The sequence below is a fragment of the Talpa occidentalis genome, unplaced genomic scaffold (assembly GCF_014898055.3).
Source record: "Talpa occidentalis isolate TD23 unplaced genomic scaffold, MPIMG_talOcc4v2.1 talOcc4.7, whole genome shotgun sequence".
Lineage (NCBI taxonomy): Eukaryota > Metazoa > Chordata > Mammalia > Eulipotyphla > Talpidae > Talpa > Talpa occidentalis.
Genome location: NW_023605083.1, coordinates 4,457,539 through 4,476,526, shown reverse-complemented (window position 1 = coordinate 4,476,526; position 18,988 = coordinate 4,457,539). Strand labels below are relative to the sequence as shown.

The 18,988-nt window shown below is 50.0% G+C and overlaps 1 long non-coding RNA gene across 1 annotated transcript; it reads right to left on the bottom strand.

Moving 5' to 3' along the window:
• Positions 1-12,550: 12,550 nt before the first annotated feature.
• On the bottom strand, positions 12,551-17,500 carry LOC119230994 (uncharacterized). Its single transcript, XR_005121841.2, has 3 exons — positions 17,141-17,500; positions 14,646-14,707; positions 12,551-14,460 (listed from the first exon to the last, which is right to left on the bottom strand). It is a non-coding gene; the product is annotated as an uncharacterized LOC119230994 (long non-coding RNA).
• Between the last annotated feature and the right edge of the window lie 1,488 nt (positions 17,501-18,988).

The following is an 18,988-nucleotide window of genomic DNA, read 5'->3' as shown; positions in this document are numbered from 1 at the left end:
CTGAGGTCTGTGGGTCAAAACCTGGCCTGCCTCCTCCTCTGGGGAAAGCCTTTCTCCAAACCCTGCGATTCCCAAGCGTTCTAGACTCTGTGCTGGTACCCCCCAGGCTCTTCCTTGGTGTGCTTAGAACTTGGTCCTGCCTAGCACGGATGGGAGACAGGGCAGCGGTGATGCCCACCAGGTCCAGGCGCCTCTGTGCTTGAGCTCGTTCCTGGCGGAAGAGTTCTTTCTTCCACTTTTAGTGGGGGAGTCGAGGCGGGAGAGGTAACATGTCCCAGGTCCCCCCACCACCCCAGGCCGAGTGAGGGGACCAGCTGGGATCTGAACCAACATCTCTGGGCCGCACATGCATCTGCTCAGCGGGCGGGCGTTTGATAACATCCTGCTGCCTTTTCCCTAATACTGGTTCACGGGCCTTCTGGGGTGGTGGGGTTGCTTTCGTCTCTGCCTGGCACACTTGGGGTGTCCAACAGTGTTTTCTGGCTAAGGGAACAGAAAAGCAGAGGCAGGCAGGGCCCCCTCTTCAGTGAGGGGGCTCAGGTGGAGCCTGAGGTCAACCAGGGAAGCAACTTGCATGTCAGGGAAGGAAGCAGGGAGAGTGGAGGGATCACAGAAGAGCAGGTCCTGAAGTGTGGGGATCCCTGGTCAGACAAGGCACCAGCTGGGAACCCACTTCTAGAATTAGCTGTGTGACCTTGGGCAAGCCCTTTATCTCTCTGAGCCTCTAAAAATAGGGGGCCCTCTCCTCCAGCCTCCCTTGCATGAGGGGCAGCAGAGGGTTCCCTGAACCTTCCTGCTCCCCAAACCTCACTTGTGTACAACTTCATAAAGGCTGTGCTGGGTGTGGCCTGTGCTCCTGGAGCCCCACTTTCCAGGGACGGGGTGCGGGGTCCCAGCAGAGCCAGAGTGCAGGGTGCACTCCTGGCCTCATGCCACATGCCAGCAGAGGTTTCGAGCAGCTAACAACGCCACCATATTCAGCCCCTACTCGTTTTACCTCCATCGTCTTGTCGAATCTGCCCAAGAGCCTCACGTGATGGTTACCACTATTTTACGGATGAGGAAACTGAGTCCAAAGAGGGAAGAACCTGTCAATTCATACAGCTGGCAAGTGTGGGCCCAGGCAGACCCCAGCTGAGGGAGGTTGCCTTGATGATTGCTAGAAAAATCTTCCCAGGATCCCTGCTAGCAGCTGCGTCTAGAAGGATCTTCCCAAAAGGGAAGGCTCAGAGGGCACACCCCAAGCAGAGGCATGAGGGTACCTGCATATGGTGAGGTTGGGGGCAGGGGCGGGCTGTCTGGCTGGGTTCGGTGGGCCAGAGGGGGCCTGTGGGACGAGGGTGATAAGCCACGGCTTCCAACATCGGTTTCTTAATCTCTCGTGCGCAGCGCCTGAAACACACAGTGGCTCCCACCCCCTCCCCAGGGCGGCAAAGCTCCAGCTCATTTTTGAAGTTATCCATGGCTGGTCTGCGGAGGCCACCCTAACTAGTGGTCCGAAAACACCTCCATGGAGGAAGGGGCTTCCTTCTAGCTGGTTCCTCAGTCTCTGATCCCCACATCTCCCCCATGGGAAGCTGGGTGGCCTTGGGCACCTCACTTGCTTCCAAGAGCTTCTAGTCGCTTCTACTGCAAAGTGGCGCTAATACTGTTCCCCAGGTGCCGGTCTCCTCCCAGGGAGTGTGGGCGCAGGGGAGACGCTGGGTTCAGTGCTTAGCCTGGTCAGGTGTGTGCTGGGGGCTCAAGGAGCCCCCAGAATCTCGGGCGGCTGGGTCTAGCCCACGGCCCTCCATGCAGCCCTGGAGAGAGGCCAGATCCACGTGACACTTCGTCTCTTAGAATTCCTGTCTTTCCTGCTGAATATCACCCTGATTGTGTTGTAGGCAAAGGAAGAGAACATTTGTTCTTTAAAAAAAAACAACAAAAAAAAACCATTTTTCTCCATTTACAAAAGTAATACATGTTAATTGGGGATAATTTTGAAATTAAGATAAACCAAAGAGAAAATTTTAAATGATCTATAATTCATCATCCATCTCTAACCACTCCAGCCCCAGACCTTGTGAACGTGGCGCCTGGCTCTGCTCAGAGCGCAGGAAGAGGCTCACAGGAGGATTCTTCCACACACCAGCAGAGCCCCAACTTCTACTCCCAAAGCTCTCCACCCTCCCACTCGGAGTGTGCCCCGACCAGCATTCGGGCAGAAGTGTGAATCTCGACCCTGATGCCCAAAGCATGACTTGTCCCGGGTTCCCCAGAGGTTCCCAGGCACAGCGCGGTCTGGGAAGCAGGCTCAAAGCTCCGCGTCACATGGGGACTGGGGTTCTCACTTCATAAGCCAATCCCCGATTCTTGACCGTGATTGATCAAGTTGTGAGATCATTAGTGCCACAATGAACAGTATCACGAAGAGCTAGAACCCTGGGCACAGCGGGTTGTTCTGGAGTGAGTGTTGAGGAGCCTCCCTTTGCTCTTCTCCTCCCCAGAACATTCTCTGGGGCAGAACCAACGTCGTGCCAGAGGCTAGACAGGGGGACGACTTGCTCCCTTGGTCCCATAGACAATGATCACTCCTGGACCCAGCCTGGCCAGCCTGCACCTCCACACCGCCCGCTGGCCTGGCCTGGATGTGGGTTCTTCCTCGTCCTGCATGTCAGCCCCTGAATCCTGGTGTGAGTCTCATGCCCTCCTGCCCTGTGCTTCCCAATGGGACCCGTTTCCCTGGGGACAGACTAGCTGTGACTGTGCCAAGCTTAGGTGGGCCGACTGGGCAGCCTCACTCCCCTGTGGGACTTTGGAGGGGACAGTGGGGGGCCTCCAGGAAGGAAGTTGGAAGAGGTATGGGAGCTAGAGGGCTTCTAGGTCAGGGAGAGTGGGCTCAGGCCCTGCGGAGGGGCTGTGAGCACACAGGCAGGGAGACTTCCGGCTCCTGGGTGCCCAGGGCAGGAAATGCAGCCATGTGAGTGTGAATCCTTTTGGGGGAAACCCTTGGCGGGGAACAGAATGCGGTGATGGCAGCAGATTCTATTAAAAGCAATTCTCATTACTGTACCGTTAATTATTAATAGGCTCGGGCAAATAAAGGATGGGGAAACCCAGCTGGGCCTGACTCAAATCTTGCCTCCAAAGCAAATGGCTTTTGGTTCATGTCCAGGAGACCCAACCATGAATGTGCCTGTTGGAAAAGTAATGAGAACGTGGAGGCTGCGACGGTGGGACGGGCACCACCTATATCTGCTTTAAAAAGGTAAAGAAGGGCCTCCCCGGTGGCGCAGCGGTTGAGCGCTGGGTTGCGAGGCTGCCCGCAGCCTCTGCAGCGCCGGTTCCATCCCCGGCTGCTCCCCGGCCACCGGAGGAGGGTCCCTCATGGCGCGCAGACCTCTCCTGCCGCCCGCTGCTCCCCTCAGCAGTGTACTTCGGTCCTTCTGCCTGCTCTGCTCCCCGCTCTGCTCCCCGCTCTGGTGAATTCTCTCACCCTCCCGCGCTTCTGACTGTGCCCAGTGCTTGTATAAACAAACAAACAAATAAATAAATAAAAATAAATTGAAAAAAAAAAAAGGTAAAGAAGATGAGCTAAGCCAAAGACAGGAGTCCAGAGGAGGCGGACATGGAACCTCTGCCCATTCTCCAGGCCTTCGCTTTTTGGCATAGATGACCAGAGCAGCCTTTCCTTTCACGTGTGCCAATCAGCTGGGATGAGTGCTACAGGCCTCAGCCCCTCTGAGCACACCCAGAGCCAAGGACTGTTGAGCCTCTAAAGAGGTTCAGAGAGGATCCATGTGGCAGCAGAAATCACAGTGAGAACAAAACCAAGACAGAGTGTCAGGTTTGGGCTGAGCACATCCCAGAGGACAAAAAACTTCACATCGTTTCTGCCCCCACTTGCCTTTCTTCACCAAACTCCTATCCATCCTCCAAAGCCTAATGCAGATGACCCCTCCAGCAGGCAGCCTGATCTAGCCACAGCTGTGCTAACCACTAAAGGTGCAGATACTGTTTCTACCATGGTGGGGCTGCCAGCCTGGCAGGAATTTAGCGAGGTAGTGAGGTTAGTGAGTCTAGTGAGGTTAATCGGATAACCATCACAAACCATGATAACAATCAGACAGCATGCTCTGAAACAAGATGGAAATCATGACTGTGAGGGCAGGTGTGAGTGGTTCTGTTTTCCTCTATTGTAGAATACCTGGTGTCTGGCAGGGAAGGTGCTCCATAAATATGTGCTCATTGGGGGTACAAGAACAAGGTCTCCCAGATAGAAAGACCCTGGGGCTGTCAGCTCTGCAGAGCAGAGAAGAAAGGGCCAAGGCCTGGGTCCTTCCCCATCCTCCATGGTTACAAAATTCTCCTGGATTAGTAGCTGATTTATCTTGACACCCACTGTGAAGCCAAGTAGTGAAGACACAAATTTTTTTAAACAAATAAATGTGAATGACTGACTAAATCTGACTTTAAAAAAATAAACAAAACACAGGGCCTCCCTGGTGGCACAAGGGCTTAAGATGCAAACTATGAAGCTATCTGCAGCCACTGTAGCACAAGTTCGATCCCTGGCCAGGGAGCAACCCACATGGCGCAGCAGACCTCTCCTGTCTCCCTGCTGCTCCCCTCAGCAGTGTGTTACACTCAATCTGCCTATTCTGCTTTCCACTTTGTCTCTGGTGAAGTTGCTGTCAGCAGTTTACTCTTCACCCCCTGCACCTCTGGCCTGTACCCCAGTTCTTGTATGAATAAGTCTTCAAAAAAAAAAAAAACCATGAAAAAAAACTTTGGACTTCTACATAAAGTGGCATCTAAATAACTACAGACCTTCAGAAATGGCTGCTCTTATTTCCCCACAATATGCCTATGAGGGCAGAGAGAAAGATGAAGTCCCACTCTGTGTGGGAAAGAGCTGCCCACTCATGAGCATCTGGGAGGAGATATGCCCATGATAATGGTGAGGGGCAGCACTGGAAAGAAATCTCATGGTCCAGAGGCCAGGGCAAGGTGCTCCGAACCTTCTCCATTATTTGCTCCCATCATGGACCTGAAATCAGGAGTCTGAATACCGGGGAAGGTTCTTTCCCACAGAGGCTAATTTTCAAGGTACTTAAAATAATGACTTCTGGTCATTCAGAGAAGGTGAGTAGGACCAGGCTTTCAGGATGCGTGGTATTCTGGGAAGCAAACATGATGAGGGAGGAGAAGCATAACAGTGCATGGTGGAACTTTTGCTTATTTCAGAATATCCAAGAACTATCTAGCAGGGCAGGGGCAGACCTGCTTTACTCTGCAGACCTGCAGTTGGCAGAAGTCTGCCTGAAACTGGAAAATGCATTGAATGGAGACTGCGTGATTCTGTGGCCCAAACCAAACACTGAGAATGGAATGTAGCCATCAACAAGTGGCAAGAGAACAGCTCCAGGGCAATCTCCACACCCCATCTGCATATGATCTCGGATAGCAGATTCAGGTTCTGTGTGAGGGGCAATGCAAAGGGAAGTGCATCAACAACAAAGGGCTGTGAAAGAAGAAAAACTGCAGAATATGGAAAAACAACCCATTCTGAAACATCGAAGAGTAAACTGCTGACAGCAACTTCCTAAAGGAACCAGAAGAAGATGCCAGGAAATTGAGGGCAAATTTAATGGAAAGACATAGTCTGCACAACAGGAGTAGGAGAACACAGGGCAACCCTGACGTGAAAGGCCGACTTCCAGACTCTTGCCTCCAGAACTTTGAAAGAATAAAATTCTGCTGCTTTAAGTCACCCAGTTGTGGTAATTTGGCACAGAAATCCTTGCAAATCAATACAGATGGGGTTAGGAAGGATGCTAGGAAAGAAAAAAACCTAGTAGCGGACTTCAAATCTACACTGAAGTCAGTGAAAAGCAGAAAGTAACACTGGTGATGGAGGGGCCAATCTTGAGACACTTTCTAAAAAGTCTGACAAAGTCAAGAGAGCTGCACAAAGCATGAGAAGGTGATGCTTTGTGTACAAGCAGCAAGCACATACCAGAGATTCTTGAAGAAAAGTCCAGAATAAGAGATAACTTAGAATGTAATAACTTAGAATATAATAAATGAAAATTTACCTGCACATTAAAACGAAATAAAAAGATCTGAATATTCAGATTGGAAAGGTTTGTTGCATTCTGAGGAAAATAAATAGAAACTTCTACTGAGAGAGGTTCTGGAAAACAATTTGAATGATGCAAATAATGAAAATGTTGTTTATGACTCCAGGAGGAAAAAAGAGTCACATATAAAAGAACAAAGCCCAGGTTGGTTTTGAATTGTGTCATTCTGGTGCTAAATGAAAAGGGAGCCATATTTATGAGGTTTGGGGGGAAGAAACATTGTTTGTTCTTGTTGAAAGGTAAACTCTCACCATCTGGGAGTCTGAGAATGACAACTCTCTAACTTTAAAAGTCTGAAGATTAGCACTGAAATTAGTTAAAAAGCAGTGATTCTTAAGTAATCATTGTAAATAGTTCTTAGACTGAATACAAATATCAAAAATTATTCCTAAATGACAAATTACAGAATGTAAAACTTATAACACAATGATCTGGATCTAAAATGTTAGTCACATCAACTTGGATCAAAAGGTGGATGACACTCAAAAGATAATAAGGGACTCAGAGAGTTCTGTTTCAGATTCTATTCTGATGATCAGGCAGCTACAACCAAGACTTTTTCAATGTAAAGATACCTTCTAGTGGAATTAGAAATGAAATATCCACTAAGCAAAGTCTGGACAAGACTGTAGCAAATATTCAAAGTCAATAAAACAAAACACAGGAAATAAAAGGAATTAGCCATAAGAATAAACGGAAAAGGCAGAGTTCAGCTTTCTCATGGAAGTGAGATCCATCAGTTTAGGGTTGACAATAAATGTAAATGCATGATTTTTTTTTTAGTAAAGTAACAAAGACTCTCCATGGGATAAAATAAAGATCAGGATGGAAATGCAACTATTTGAAGCTTGCAAGAAATAAGAAAAACCCAAGGACTTGAAATGGTTAAAAATAAAAGATTGGGCAAAGTTATAAGAGACAAGTTCAAGTCAAATGAAAGGAAAGGTAAGAATATTTATATCAGGTAAAGAATCACTGTCAAGGGCCTCCCTGGTGCACAAGGGGTTAAGACACAATCTATGAAACTATCTGCAGCATCTGCAGCATGAGTTTGGTCCCACTGTCAGCCAGGGAGCAGCCCACATGGCACAGCAGACCTCTCCTGACTCACCTGCTGCTCCCCTCAGCAGAGTACTTTGGTGAATCTGCCTGTTCTCTTCCCCACTTTGTCTCTGGTGAATCCTCTCACCCCCTTACACCACTGACCTGTACCCCAGCTCTTGTATGCATAAATAAATAAATCTTAAAAAAAAGTTTAGGTAATTTATTAAAAAAAAAAGAATCATTGGCAAAAATCATGAAATACAAATGAACTTTTGTCATTTGTACTCATTAAGAGTATAAATCACAATCCAGATGAAATTATCAGGTCCTTTACAGCATTATACCCAACCAGAGGAAGCAATAACTTCAACACACATAGACAGACAAACAAAAGGATCACAGGAGGAGACTCACTACACTTCTATCTTTGACATATTTAGATAGTACTATCCTCTATGTTTGTGTAGAATTGAAATAATACGATTAATAAGGTTGATTAAGTAACTGAACTTTGTACACTACAAATAGAAAAGACTAATTTGTTTGCCAGAGCCCATCAAACATTTACGAAAATTGATCATATACTAGGCCATAAAGAAAAATTCAATATAATCCCTAAAGCAGGTATAGTGCAAACCTCCCTCTTTGACCACAGTGAAATTCAGCTAGAAATTATTGTTATTTTTTAAAGATTTATTTATTTTTATACAAGAACCAGGGTACAGGTCAGAGGCACGGGAGGGTGAGAGGATTCACCAGAGACAGAGTGGGGAGCAGAGCAGGCGGACAACAGAAATACACTGCTGAGGGGAGCAGTGGGTGTGACAGGGGCGATCTGCTTCATCATATGGAATTCTCCCCAGCCACGGGGATTGAACCGGCACTGCAGAGGCTGCAGACAGCTTCACAGCCCGGTGCTCAACCTGCTGCACCACTGGATAGGCCCCCTTCAGCTAGAAATTATTAACAAAGTTTAAATTAAAAAGTTAACCATTTGAAAATAAAAAGCAACTTTTGTAAATAACTCAAAAGTTACATAACAAACTATTTAAAAATAAACTACAACGCAAACACCACATATCTAAACATATGGGAAGATGGTTAAAATGTTATAGCTCAATGTGATGAATTTCTTTTTTTTATGCTTTTTTTTTTTTTTATAGAGGCATGTTTATTTATTTATTTTATTTGTTAGTTTGTTTTGTTTATACATGCACTGGGTACAGTCAGAAGCATGGGAGGGTGAGAGAATTCACCAGAGCCGAGCGGGGAGCAGAGCAGGCAGAAGGATCGAAGTACACTGCTGAGGGTAGCAGCGGGCGGCAGAAGAGGTCTGCGCGCCATGTGGGACCCTCCTCTGGTGGCCGGGGAGCAGCCGGGAATCGAACCAGCTCCGCAGAGGCCGCGAGCAGCTTCACAACCCAGCGCTCAACCGCTGCGCCACCGGGGAGGCCCAATGTGATGAATTTCTTAAATAAAAAAAGAGTAAATGCCAATTAAGATAAAAAGCAGAAGAAAAACGACAGAAGTAAAAGATAAATCTATGACTTGTATTTTTTTAAAAAGATTTATTTATTTATGCATACAAGAGCTGGGGTACAGGCCAGAGATGCGGGGCGGGGTGGGGGTGGTGAGAGGATTCACCAGAGACAGAGTGGGGAACGGAACAGGCAGACTGACTGAAATCCACTGCTGAGGGGAGCAGTGGGCGAGACAGGAGAAGTCTGCTGTGCCATGTGGGTAGCTCCCTGGCTGCTGGGAATGGAAGTCGTGTTGCAGAGGCTGCGTATTGCTTCATGGGTTGCGTCTTAACCCTTGCGCCACCAGGGAGGCCCCTATGGCTTGTATTTTTTAAAAGTCTAATGAGTTGGGTAAGCCTCTAGCAGATTCTAAGATAATGAGCAGAGAGAAATGAATGCACAGCACTAGGAACAAAAAAATTAAAATATATTAAGTAAACCCTTACGGTAATAAAATACAAACAATTTGAATTTGAAAATACAAACAAATATCTTACAGGAAAATACACATAATCAAAATCAGTTCAACAAGTAGGAGAAAAAATAATTTATTACAGAGTAAATAGAAAAGACATGGAGAGAACTACTTTCTAGGGAAGTGTTGGGTCCTGACACTTTTACTGGAAAATATTCAAATATTCTGTTTTAGGACACAGCAAAGATGGAAAGTTTCCACAACTATCTCAAGAATGTAGCATAACCCTAAAACAAAGAGTTGGCAGATAGCACAAAACTGCAAACCAATCTCTCTTAGGAATATGAGATAAGTCCTAAATAAAACACCAGCAAATAATCCTGGTGAGACTGTTTGGGTCATAAGAAACAAAAATCTTCCAATAAGCTCAGGGAGGGGGGAGATTCCTTAGAAGTGTCCAGAGATCTCATGGAATTAAGGAAGGTAACATGCCCGCTACCACTCCAGTGGACACAGAAGTTGTCAGGGCAAATGAATGCATAATTTCACCTTTCCCTTTACACTAGCACCCAGCATCACACTGCTCGGGACCATCGTTTTTCAATTTGACTTTTAGAGTCTCCCATGGTCCCAAGTCTAACATTACCAAGTCTTTACCATAGTCACGGCGACATCTGCAATCTCACCAACCTTCCCAGCTGAACTTCCAGGCTGGTTTTGCACTTCCCACTGGGGCTAGACAGGTCCTATGACCTTACTTCAAGCAACGTGTGCCACTTCTTGGTAGGAAGACTAAACTGCCGGTACCAGACTCTCCAATTCTATTTCCCTTGCCTCATATAGTCAACTCAATATGAAGAAGAAACAGACCTTTCTCAAGCCACAAGGTTTTGATGTTATGTATTTCTGCAGCATAATCTAGCTCATCCTAACTAATTCAATGATAAAGAATATCTACCTCAAGCTAAGAGCCAGTATCATAATGATTAAGTACTGGAAGCATTAGAATAAGGCACAGATGCTTAATCATGCTTCTATCATTTTACATGGCCCTCATACTTCTAAACCAGCAATAAGACAAGAAACATAAAGGACAACCACTAAAAAGGAGACAAAACTATCCTTATCTGTGGATAATATAATTATCTACTTGAAAAATCCAAGGGAAGCGAATGAAATAATGGGAGAGTTCTACAAATATGGTCAGTGATAAAACACACATACCCAAAATAAAATAGCTTTCTGGCTAATAAAAGCCCTTTCTGGCTTTCTATTGGACTGCTGTGTTTTCTTTATTTCCGTTTTCTCTCTATTGGTTTATAAGTCATATATTCCACTTCTGCTGTTAGAGGTTATCTTTAAATTTTTCTCATGTATAATTGACTTACCATAATCTACATCAATCTTCTACCCTCCTCCTAGACCGTTCAGGTCTCAGAGTGATTTAACTCCAATTGTACCTTCCAAACACCATGTATGATTGCCTACTGCTTTAGTTCTAGCTTGTTTTGATCCTGCATTTAACATTATCATTACTGATTTTATAGCCAGTTCTCATTTAGGTTTTATTCATGTTTTAATATCTTTGCTTATCACATACTTGATAGAGGGCTTGATCTCCTTCTTGCTTAGTGACTCCTTGATTAGTTCTTTTAGAAAAACTCTGACTGTGGTAGTTTCTCAATCTTCGAATGCATTGTCTTTATTTTGTTCTTGCTCTCGAGAGAAAGTTTAGTTAAAAGAGAGTTTAATGGTTGACAGGTACTCTCTTTCACCATGTTGAAGATATGATTTCATTGTCTTTGGGGCTTTATCGATCCTGGTGGTTTCGGCTGTTTCTGTGTGGGCTACGTGGCTTCCTGGTTAAAGCACGTGCTCAGGAGGCCTAGGCTACTGGGTCCTGATCCTGACCCTGCCATTCGTCATTGCATAGTTTTGTGCCCAGTTAGTTTCTGCTCACAGTCTTCCTCTTTAGGCTGGGCTCAGTGGGGCAGTTCTTCTGCTGGTGTTGCCTAGAGTAACTCGTGTGGCTGCTGTTATCTGGGGCTTAACTGGAGAGGAGGGTTCAGGACGGCATGATCAAAGCCTGTCAGTGATACTGGCTGTGAGGTGAGTCACCTTGGTTCTCTGCTACCAGAAGTCTACACTTGATGTGGTGGCAGAAGCAGTGGAAGGCAGCAGAAGTAGAAGATACAAGACTTCTGAAGGTCTAACTTTACAAGTCACATAACATCACTTCTGCTGCATTCTTGGAGTCAGAGCAAGTCTCCAGACCAGTCCAGACTCGAGGGTGGGGAAGCCAACTTCCTCTGCAGCAAGCGTGTCCTCTTACAGGGAGGGGCATCAGGGTCATGTCGCAAGAGGTCATATCACAAAGGTCATAGGGAAGTGTAATTTTTCAGGGGTCACTATTGTAACAAAAATTACTTAAGGAACATGAAGATTAGTTGAATTTTCTGTGCCTTGATCTTTCCACTTTTAAGATGTGGATAACAGTAATACTGAGGGTTGGTTTGGAGACTTAACGAACCAATATAGAGAGTGCCAAGACCAGTATGCTGTTATGGGTGTGAGGTAATATGTTCTTTCCTCCAGTTGCTTTAAGTCGTTTTCTTTTCATTCCTCTTGCTCTCATTATAGATTTACCATGCATAGGTGGAGCTTCATTGTTAGGGTTGTAAGAAGGTGTAGCTTCCTTCTTAGGGTTGATATATTTCTTAAACCTGGAGTTGTGTCTTTCACCAATTTTGGAATACTCTCAGCCATGATGTTAAGTATCACCTCTCCTCTGGTTCCCTTTTAATTGCTCTCCTTTCCAGTCTTACCTAAGTCGTATATCTTAAACTTTCTCATAATCCTGCTTGTTTCTATTTTCATTGATGTCTTTATCTTTGTAGGCTGCCTTCCAGGTAATTTTCTCAGTTCAATCTTTCAGGGACTGAACATCTCTTCAGCTGCATCTAATTTACTATTTAACCCCCCATTGAAATTGTTAATTTCAATGTATTTTTAGGAGGTCTTTACTTTTCTCTACAAATCTGCTTGCTTTCTCATGGTGTCTTTTTATTTTATTTTTATTTTTTTAAGATTTATTTTTATTTAAACAACTGGGGTACAGGCCAGAGGCACGGGAGGGTGAGAGGATTCACCAGAGACAGAGCGTGGAGCATAACAGGCAGACGGACCGAAAACACTGCTGAGGGGAGCAGCGGGTGAGACAGGAGAGATCTGCCTGGCCGTGTGGGTTTCTCCCTGGCTGGCAAGGAATCGAACCCGCATTGCAGAAACTGCAGACAGTTTCACAGTGCTATGCTCAACCTGCTGTGCCACCGGGGAGGCCCTGTCTTTTTATTTTCTTATGGTTTATTTTTTAATTCTTCTTTTAATAATTTAAAGCACACTTGTTTCATAGTCTTTTTCAGATGGTGCTATGATCTCAGTTTTTTCTTGTTTTGACTGTGAACCCTCCTTTGTAGTAGATCCATCATTTCATTTCTTCCCGTAGTTTTTATTTTCAGTTGTGAGTTCATTGAAGACCTTAGCGTTTGTTGGGTCCTCGGTTATAGAATAATGTCTGGCATTGGTTTTCTCCTCCTAACCTCTAGCACCTGGGAGTTTCCCATCCTTTCAAGATTATTTTTGTCATTACTAAACTTTCTCAATGCTTCTCTGGGGGTGGCAGAAAGAGCATCACCATTGGCTTAGTCTGCATGGTTAATGGAACTAGAAGCCAAATTGAATATGTTATAAAGGTATCATTTTAAATCAGTAGGGAAAATAAAGACTATTTATTAAATGATATTAAGGTGACTTTAATAATTGGGGAGGGGAGCAGCAATTAGCCTAAACATACACCATAAGTAAAATAAACTGCAGACAGACAAAAGCTTAAATACAAAAGTAAAACTGTAAAAGTGCTAGATGAAAATAATGTAAGTAGGGAAAGCCTGTTTAATTATTCAACTGATGGTAAAATCCTCCAGAAGCTTTGACTGCAAAAAAGTTTAAAAGTTATGTACGTTGAAGAACTGCGAAAAAACCTTAAGAGCGAGTGACCAATTAGGAAGATATTTACAAGACATAATAAAGGTTTAATATCCTTAATCTGCAAAGAGCACTCGCACACTCGGAAGAAGATGTTACCACCTAATAGGGAATTTGACAAAGGACATGGATCAGTAAGAAAATTAGAAATACAACTGACCAACAAGCGTATTAAATAGGCTCCTCTCCACTAATAGCAGAAGAAATAGATTTTGAAACAAACTGTCAAATTGACAAAACATTTAAAAAAGATGATAATAACCTGCTTGATGAGGGAAAAAGGAATTCAACATGATCCTCTTTCCTGGGAAGCAATGTGTAGGGGGGTGAGTCGCTGCCTCCAAACAAAAGACAGGACCACGTCCAAACCCACGAATGTTACCTTCTTTGGAAAAAGGCTGTCGGGTAAGGCTGTCGTGACGAGAAGGTGGACCTGAATTACATGACAGTGTCCTTGTAAGAGACACGGGAGGAGAGGACAGAGGTGAGGTGACCACAGAGGCAGAGACTGGAGCGAGGAGGCTGTGGGTCGAGGGCAGCCTGCGGCCGGCCGCTGGGCTGGATGTGTAAGAGGACACGCTCCCCTAGAACCTCCTCAGGGGGCGAGGCCCTGACTCCTTGATTTTTCCACTTGCAGCTTCCGGAACTGCTGGAGGACATATTTCTGTTGCTTTATGCCACCACGGCTGTGGTCCTTTGTCACAGCGGCCCAGGGAAACTCCTGTGGAGCCAGAGAATGTTCCAGGGCAAATTGGGGGTGTGCACAGCAGACCGATCCAAACCATGCAGACCTTGCATCCTAGAAATCGCCAGCGTTGACCTGAGTGTCTGTCAAAGAGCTCTCGGCGAGCCCTCTCTTCAAGGGAAACCGAATAAACGGCCTAAATGCTCACGGTGAGCGGCTGGGCTGAGTGATGGTTTAGTCAGTAACAGCCAGTTCACGGGGGCCGTCCAGGTCCCCCACTGAGGCAGCCTTCCTGTCTCTCCCGTGGTCCCCACCACAGCCCCCCCAAGCTCAGGGGCACCCAGCTGAGGTCAGAGGGGAGGGTTGCTGCGCCCTCCCCCGGGTAGGGCCAGGATGCTGACCCAAGGCCTGTTGGGTGTCTCCCCCGTCCAGCAAGCCCACGGGGGCAGGTCTTGCTGCGGGTAATGCAGGAGGACAGGGGGACGCTGTGGCCTGGGTGGGGTGCAGAGAGCAGCTGAGCACATCTGAGTTTTGCAAAAATACAAAGTGCGCTGGACGGAGAGCACAGGGCTCCGCAGGCCTGCTGAGCAGGAGGGTGCTTCTGCGGGGGGGCTCGGCAATTCCGATTTTCTGCAAAGAACATAGATTGCTTTTGTGATCACAACAAAATATTGAAAACAAAGCCACACCCCTGTGCCTGCTGACCGCCTGCTCTGAGCTCGTTCAGGGCTGGGGAGCAGCGCCCAGCTGGGCTGGCCAGAGATGGACCCCCCCCCCGCCCCGCCGGCCCTGGTTCCTCTCCCTGTGCTTCTTACCTTCCCTGCATCCGCCCTTCCCTTCCGTGGGCATCGATTTTTTTCATCCTTCAGAGAAGCGCCTGAGGAAAAGGAAGAGCATCTTTGGATCAATGAGCAGAGCCCGGCAGCCCGGTCCGCCCGGCCTTGTCACTGCCCCTCCTGGACTTGGGAGCAGGTGGCTGGGGGAGCGGGGACTGGCAGGGCTGCCCAAGGTGGCCCTCATGGGGGAGGGGAGCCCCTGCTCTGTGGGCTAGGGGTGTGGTGGTGTGTGTGTGTGTGAGATGGGGCAAGACAGCGTGCAGGCTAAGGTGGGGAGTTGTTGCCACATGCTGGGCACAAGGAGCCCCCCTGGGGCTGACCCTGACCCAAGCCCCTCTGTGAAGCACAGCAGCCATCAACTCACCTCACAGCTCTGGGGGGAAGGTGCTGGAACCTGCTCACTGGCCAGATTGGGAAACTGAGGGCCGGTATTGTGTGAGAAAAAGAGGCAGGAGAGAGGAAGGAGGGGGCCGGAGGAGGGTAGAGAGAGAAGGAGAGGAGAGGTTGGGGGCCCTGCCCTTGGGTGCTTGCGATGGGGGAGGGAGCTAGGGGTGGCCACTCCTGGCCTGAGATTGGCCTGTGGAGGGCAGGGGCCCCACCCCACCCCCGGCCTTCAGGTCTGTCTGAGTCTCTCCTGCCCATCCCACCTGCTCTTCCTCCCAGCCCAGATCCCTCCTGGGCCCTGGTGCCCGCCCAGGGAACACCTGCTTTGGGCCCCCAGAGCAGCTCTAGACCCCAGGCTCCCCGTGCGTCTCTCCAGGACTTGATGAGATGACAAAGGTCCTTGAAGAATTTAGCTCACTGCTCGCCCGCCATCTGTCTTCTCCCAGACTAGGCTGAGCTCTGGAAAAGTCGGGCTGGGACCGTGGGGTCCTCTTGGCTGGGCCTGCAGTGCCCACCCCCTGGCCAGGCACCAAAAATGGCTCAACATATGTTTGTTGCATGAATGAATGAACCATGATAATTGCTGAGAGAGACGCGTGCAGATGGCCCGCGCGACGTTCTGTGGGTGGGCTCTGCGTGGCCCTGCGCACGTGCGCGCAGGTAGGCGTCCGTGCGCGACCTCGTGGGCATGGTGCGCGCGCGCGCACGTGTGCGGGTACGTGCGTACACAGAGCCGTGTGCACCGCGCCCACCGGGCTCGCACAGTGTGCCAGGCAGGTGCGTGCACAACCCGGTGCACACCCCAGCGGTGCCTGTGCTGCCCGAGGGCGCCCGCCCGTGCCAGCTCCCGCGCTGCTGCTCGCTCAGGGTTGGAGACGTCAGCAGCCCTTGTCGCACCCCTGCTTGCTCGCCCGGACCCGCAGCCCGAAGACCCTCTGCGCTTGCAGCCTCCAATCCCAGCTCCCACTCCCGCGCCTCGGCGAGGACCCTCCCTCCATCTGGCTTTGGGCCTGAGGGTCCAGCAGCTACACTCGAGTGGATGCTTCTGGAAGCTTGACTGACTTAGGGCACATCAAAGGTGTGCTCTTGGCCAGAGGCTTTTGCCTCTGGGTCTTCTCCTCTGCAGGATGACCCGAACTCCCCGACGCCTGTGAAGTGCTTGCTGCAGGACTGGGCTCAGAAAATAGTGTCCCGTGTGGCTGTGGAGCAACTCGGGTGACCGAAAACCAAGGTGATTCGGAGCTCGTGGTATCCAGGAATCACGGGGAAGTGAGCCAGACCACCTTGCCGTCCGGGGCAGACCACACCGCTTCCTCCTGGCCTTGGGGGGCGGGAAATGCTGCCACTGGAGGAGTCGGGGGTGAAGGGCTGGTGTTGGGTTCAGGTCCTGGTCCTGGAGCTGCCCGCAGGGCGGTCCCTGCCCTGTGGGTTGTGGGGCAGGTGAGAGGGGTGCCTTTGAACCGAACCAGACTCCTCTGGAGGCCTGTGCGGCTCCTCCTCTCTGCTCCAGCCACCCAGGAGGTCATTCCTTCTTCTTACACAATAGGCACTTTTCTGCCTCAGGACCTTTGCATGGCCTTTCCGGCTGCCTTCCCTGCCCCTCCTTCAGCTCACTATACCTCTGCGAGTCCCTGGCACTCACTGCCACCCCAGTTATTAGCAGCGAAACTCTTCTGTGTCTTAAGGCAGCTCTGAGGGATGGTGAGCTGGATTCTGACAGTGCCTGGGCAGTCTGTGGACTTGGGTTTGGGGTGTGGGGGGCCTGAAGTCTTCACTGCTTCTGAGGAGGCTCAGTCCCCCTGCCATCTCCTCTGGGTTGCGTCTTGCCTCGTGCTTCTTCTGGAGCTCTTGACACTCTATATTTTGATTATTTGCCTCTTGGTCTCCCACGAGGCTCTACCACTGAAAGGCGGGAACAGGGATTTTCCTTCTGCATCGTACCTCAGAGGGAGACTCCTGCCTGATGGCTCCCCAACTTTCTCACAGCTGGGAAGAAGCCACACCCTTCTGTCTTTTGAGACCCTCTGGTGCCACCCACCAAGAGCACCAAACACCCACCCCCCTCGCAGCGCCTTTCACAGCTTCCCTACCTGGCATCTGCCGAGGAGGCCTGAGGAGGCTGCTGGATGAGCACCTGTGCCATTTTGTTCAGGCAGGGCCTGGCTTCTGTGTTTGTTTGGGCTGCCGGGTCTCTGGGGGTGCCTCTGGGGCTGACTTGGGGAATGCGGCAGCAGCTCCCCTGTCTTCACCCAAGGGGTGGCAAACAACCCCCACCCCAGAAACCTGACCCTGCGGGCAGCTTGAAAAACTGGTTCTGGGAAGGAAGGGACGGCGTGGGGGGCGCTGTCGGGGAGCTGGGAAGAGAGTGGGTGCAGAAGGGAGGGAGGCACGGGGACGGGACTCCAACGCTCAGGGCCCTGGAGGCGCCAGGTTAGAAGAGCCCCGGCCGGATTCTCCCTGCGGCGCGTCCGGAGCGCGTGCCCCGGTGCCCCTCGCCGTGCGCGCCTGGGGGAGGGCGCTGGAGGAGGCGGAGGGGGGCAGGAACCCAGGGGGAGGCGGGCACCCCCGTCGCCCTAGCCTCTCGGGACTCCAGTGAGCCAAGAGAGCGCCCCGGGCGGCTTTTGCTCCGCGGGGAGCCGCCGGTCGCGCGCCCAGAGGCCGGGCCCGCGCGTCGTGTGCGCGCCCGGGCGTGCCCAGCTCGCCTCCACCGGCATAAATTCCCGAGCTGTCTGTGCATGTCTGTTTCTTTCACTAGAGGTTGCTCACTTTCACTTCTTGGTTCCTGCCGGCTCCTCTGACGGCTCGGGAGCGCCGGTGCCCACCCGCCCCGGGAACGGCGCTCTCCTGGCGCGGCGGGGATCGCCCTGCGCCCCGAGGGGCGTGAACAGCCAGGAGAACAGCCAGGAGAAAAGGCCCCTTCTTGGCAACGTGTCTGCAGATCTGGGGACCCCATGCCTCTCCTTCCTCATGGGCATCCCTCACTTTCTGCTGGGTCTTGAAACAGGCCTCCCCAGAAGCTGCTGCTACTTCTGACTCCAAAGCCCTGCTGTGCTCCCCTCACCGCCACAGCCCCCCCCAAACAGGAAACCACCTAGGCCAGACTGGGTGAAGACTCTCGCTCCACCCAGCAGGAAGCCGCATCCCGTGGAGGCGCCTTTTGCTTGGGACAGTAAGATCCGCATGGCCCAGAGGCCCTCCTCCACTCCCCTGTGGTGCCAGCCTGCTGACCTACAGTTCTTCTAGTGCATTCTGTTCCTGGGCCCAACCTCAGGGCCTTGGCACAGGACCCGGGCTCCAGGAGAACAGAGGCCTCCATGCCTCACTGATTGTGGCAAATAATTTAATCTCTCTGAACCTCCCTTTCCTTGCCTGTAGAATGGGCTCACCCCAAACACCAGGGGTTTGGGGACTCAAGGTGATGTCCAACAGAGCGTGGGACGGGTCACTGGACAATCCGTGGATTCAGGGCAGAAGTTCCCTTGCCTGAGGTCCCTCCTCTCCTGTGCTCAAGACCCTCCTCACCCTCAAGCCCGCCCCTCTCCTCTGAGAATTCCTCAGGATCTCATTGGCTGACCTTCAGCTACAACAACTCCCTGAAGGGCTCCTGCTGTGAGGGCAGGGAAGAGGCAACAGCAAAGGGTCCAGGTCTGGAGGCCAGAGAACGGTTCGGTTCAGATGCTGCTGGCTGTGTGATCCTGAGCAGGTTGCTCTGCCCCTGAGCTGCTCTGTGAAGCCGAGGCCCAGCTGCCAAGCCCTCAGCACCGGCCAGCCGGCGACGAGGACGCTGACCGCGGGTGGAACCTCATTCTGAGCGGCGAAAAGCCTCAGATGCAATTGGAGTCAGGCTTGAGGAATCAACTTGTCAACTGGATCTGAGGGGCCCCCCCGCCACCTGTGCTAATGGGGGGTGGCGGGAAGGCTGCTTCCAAGCAACATGC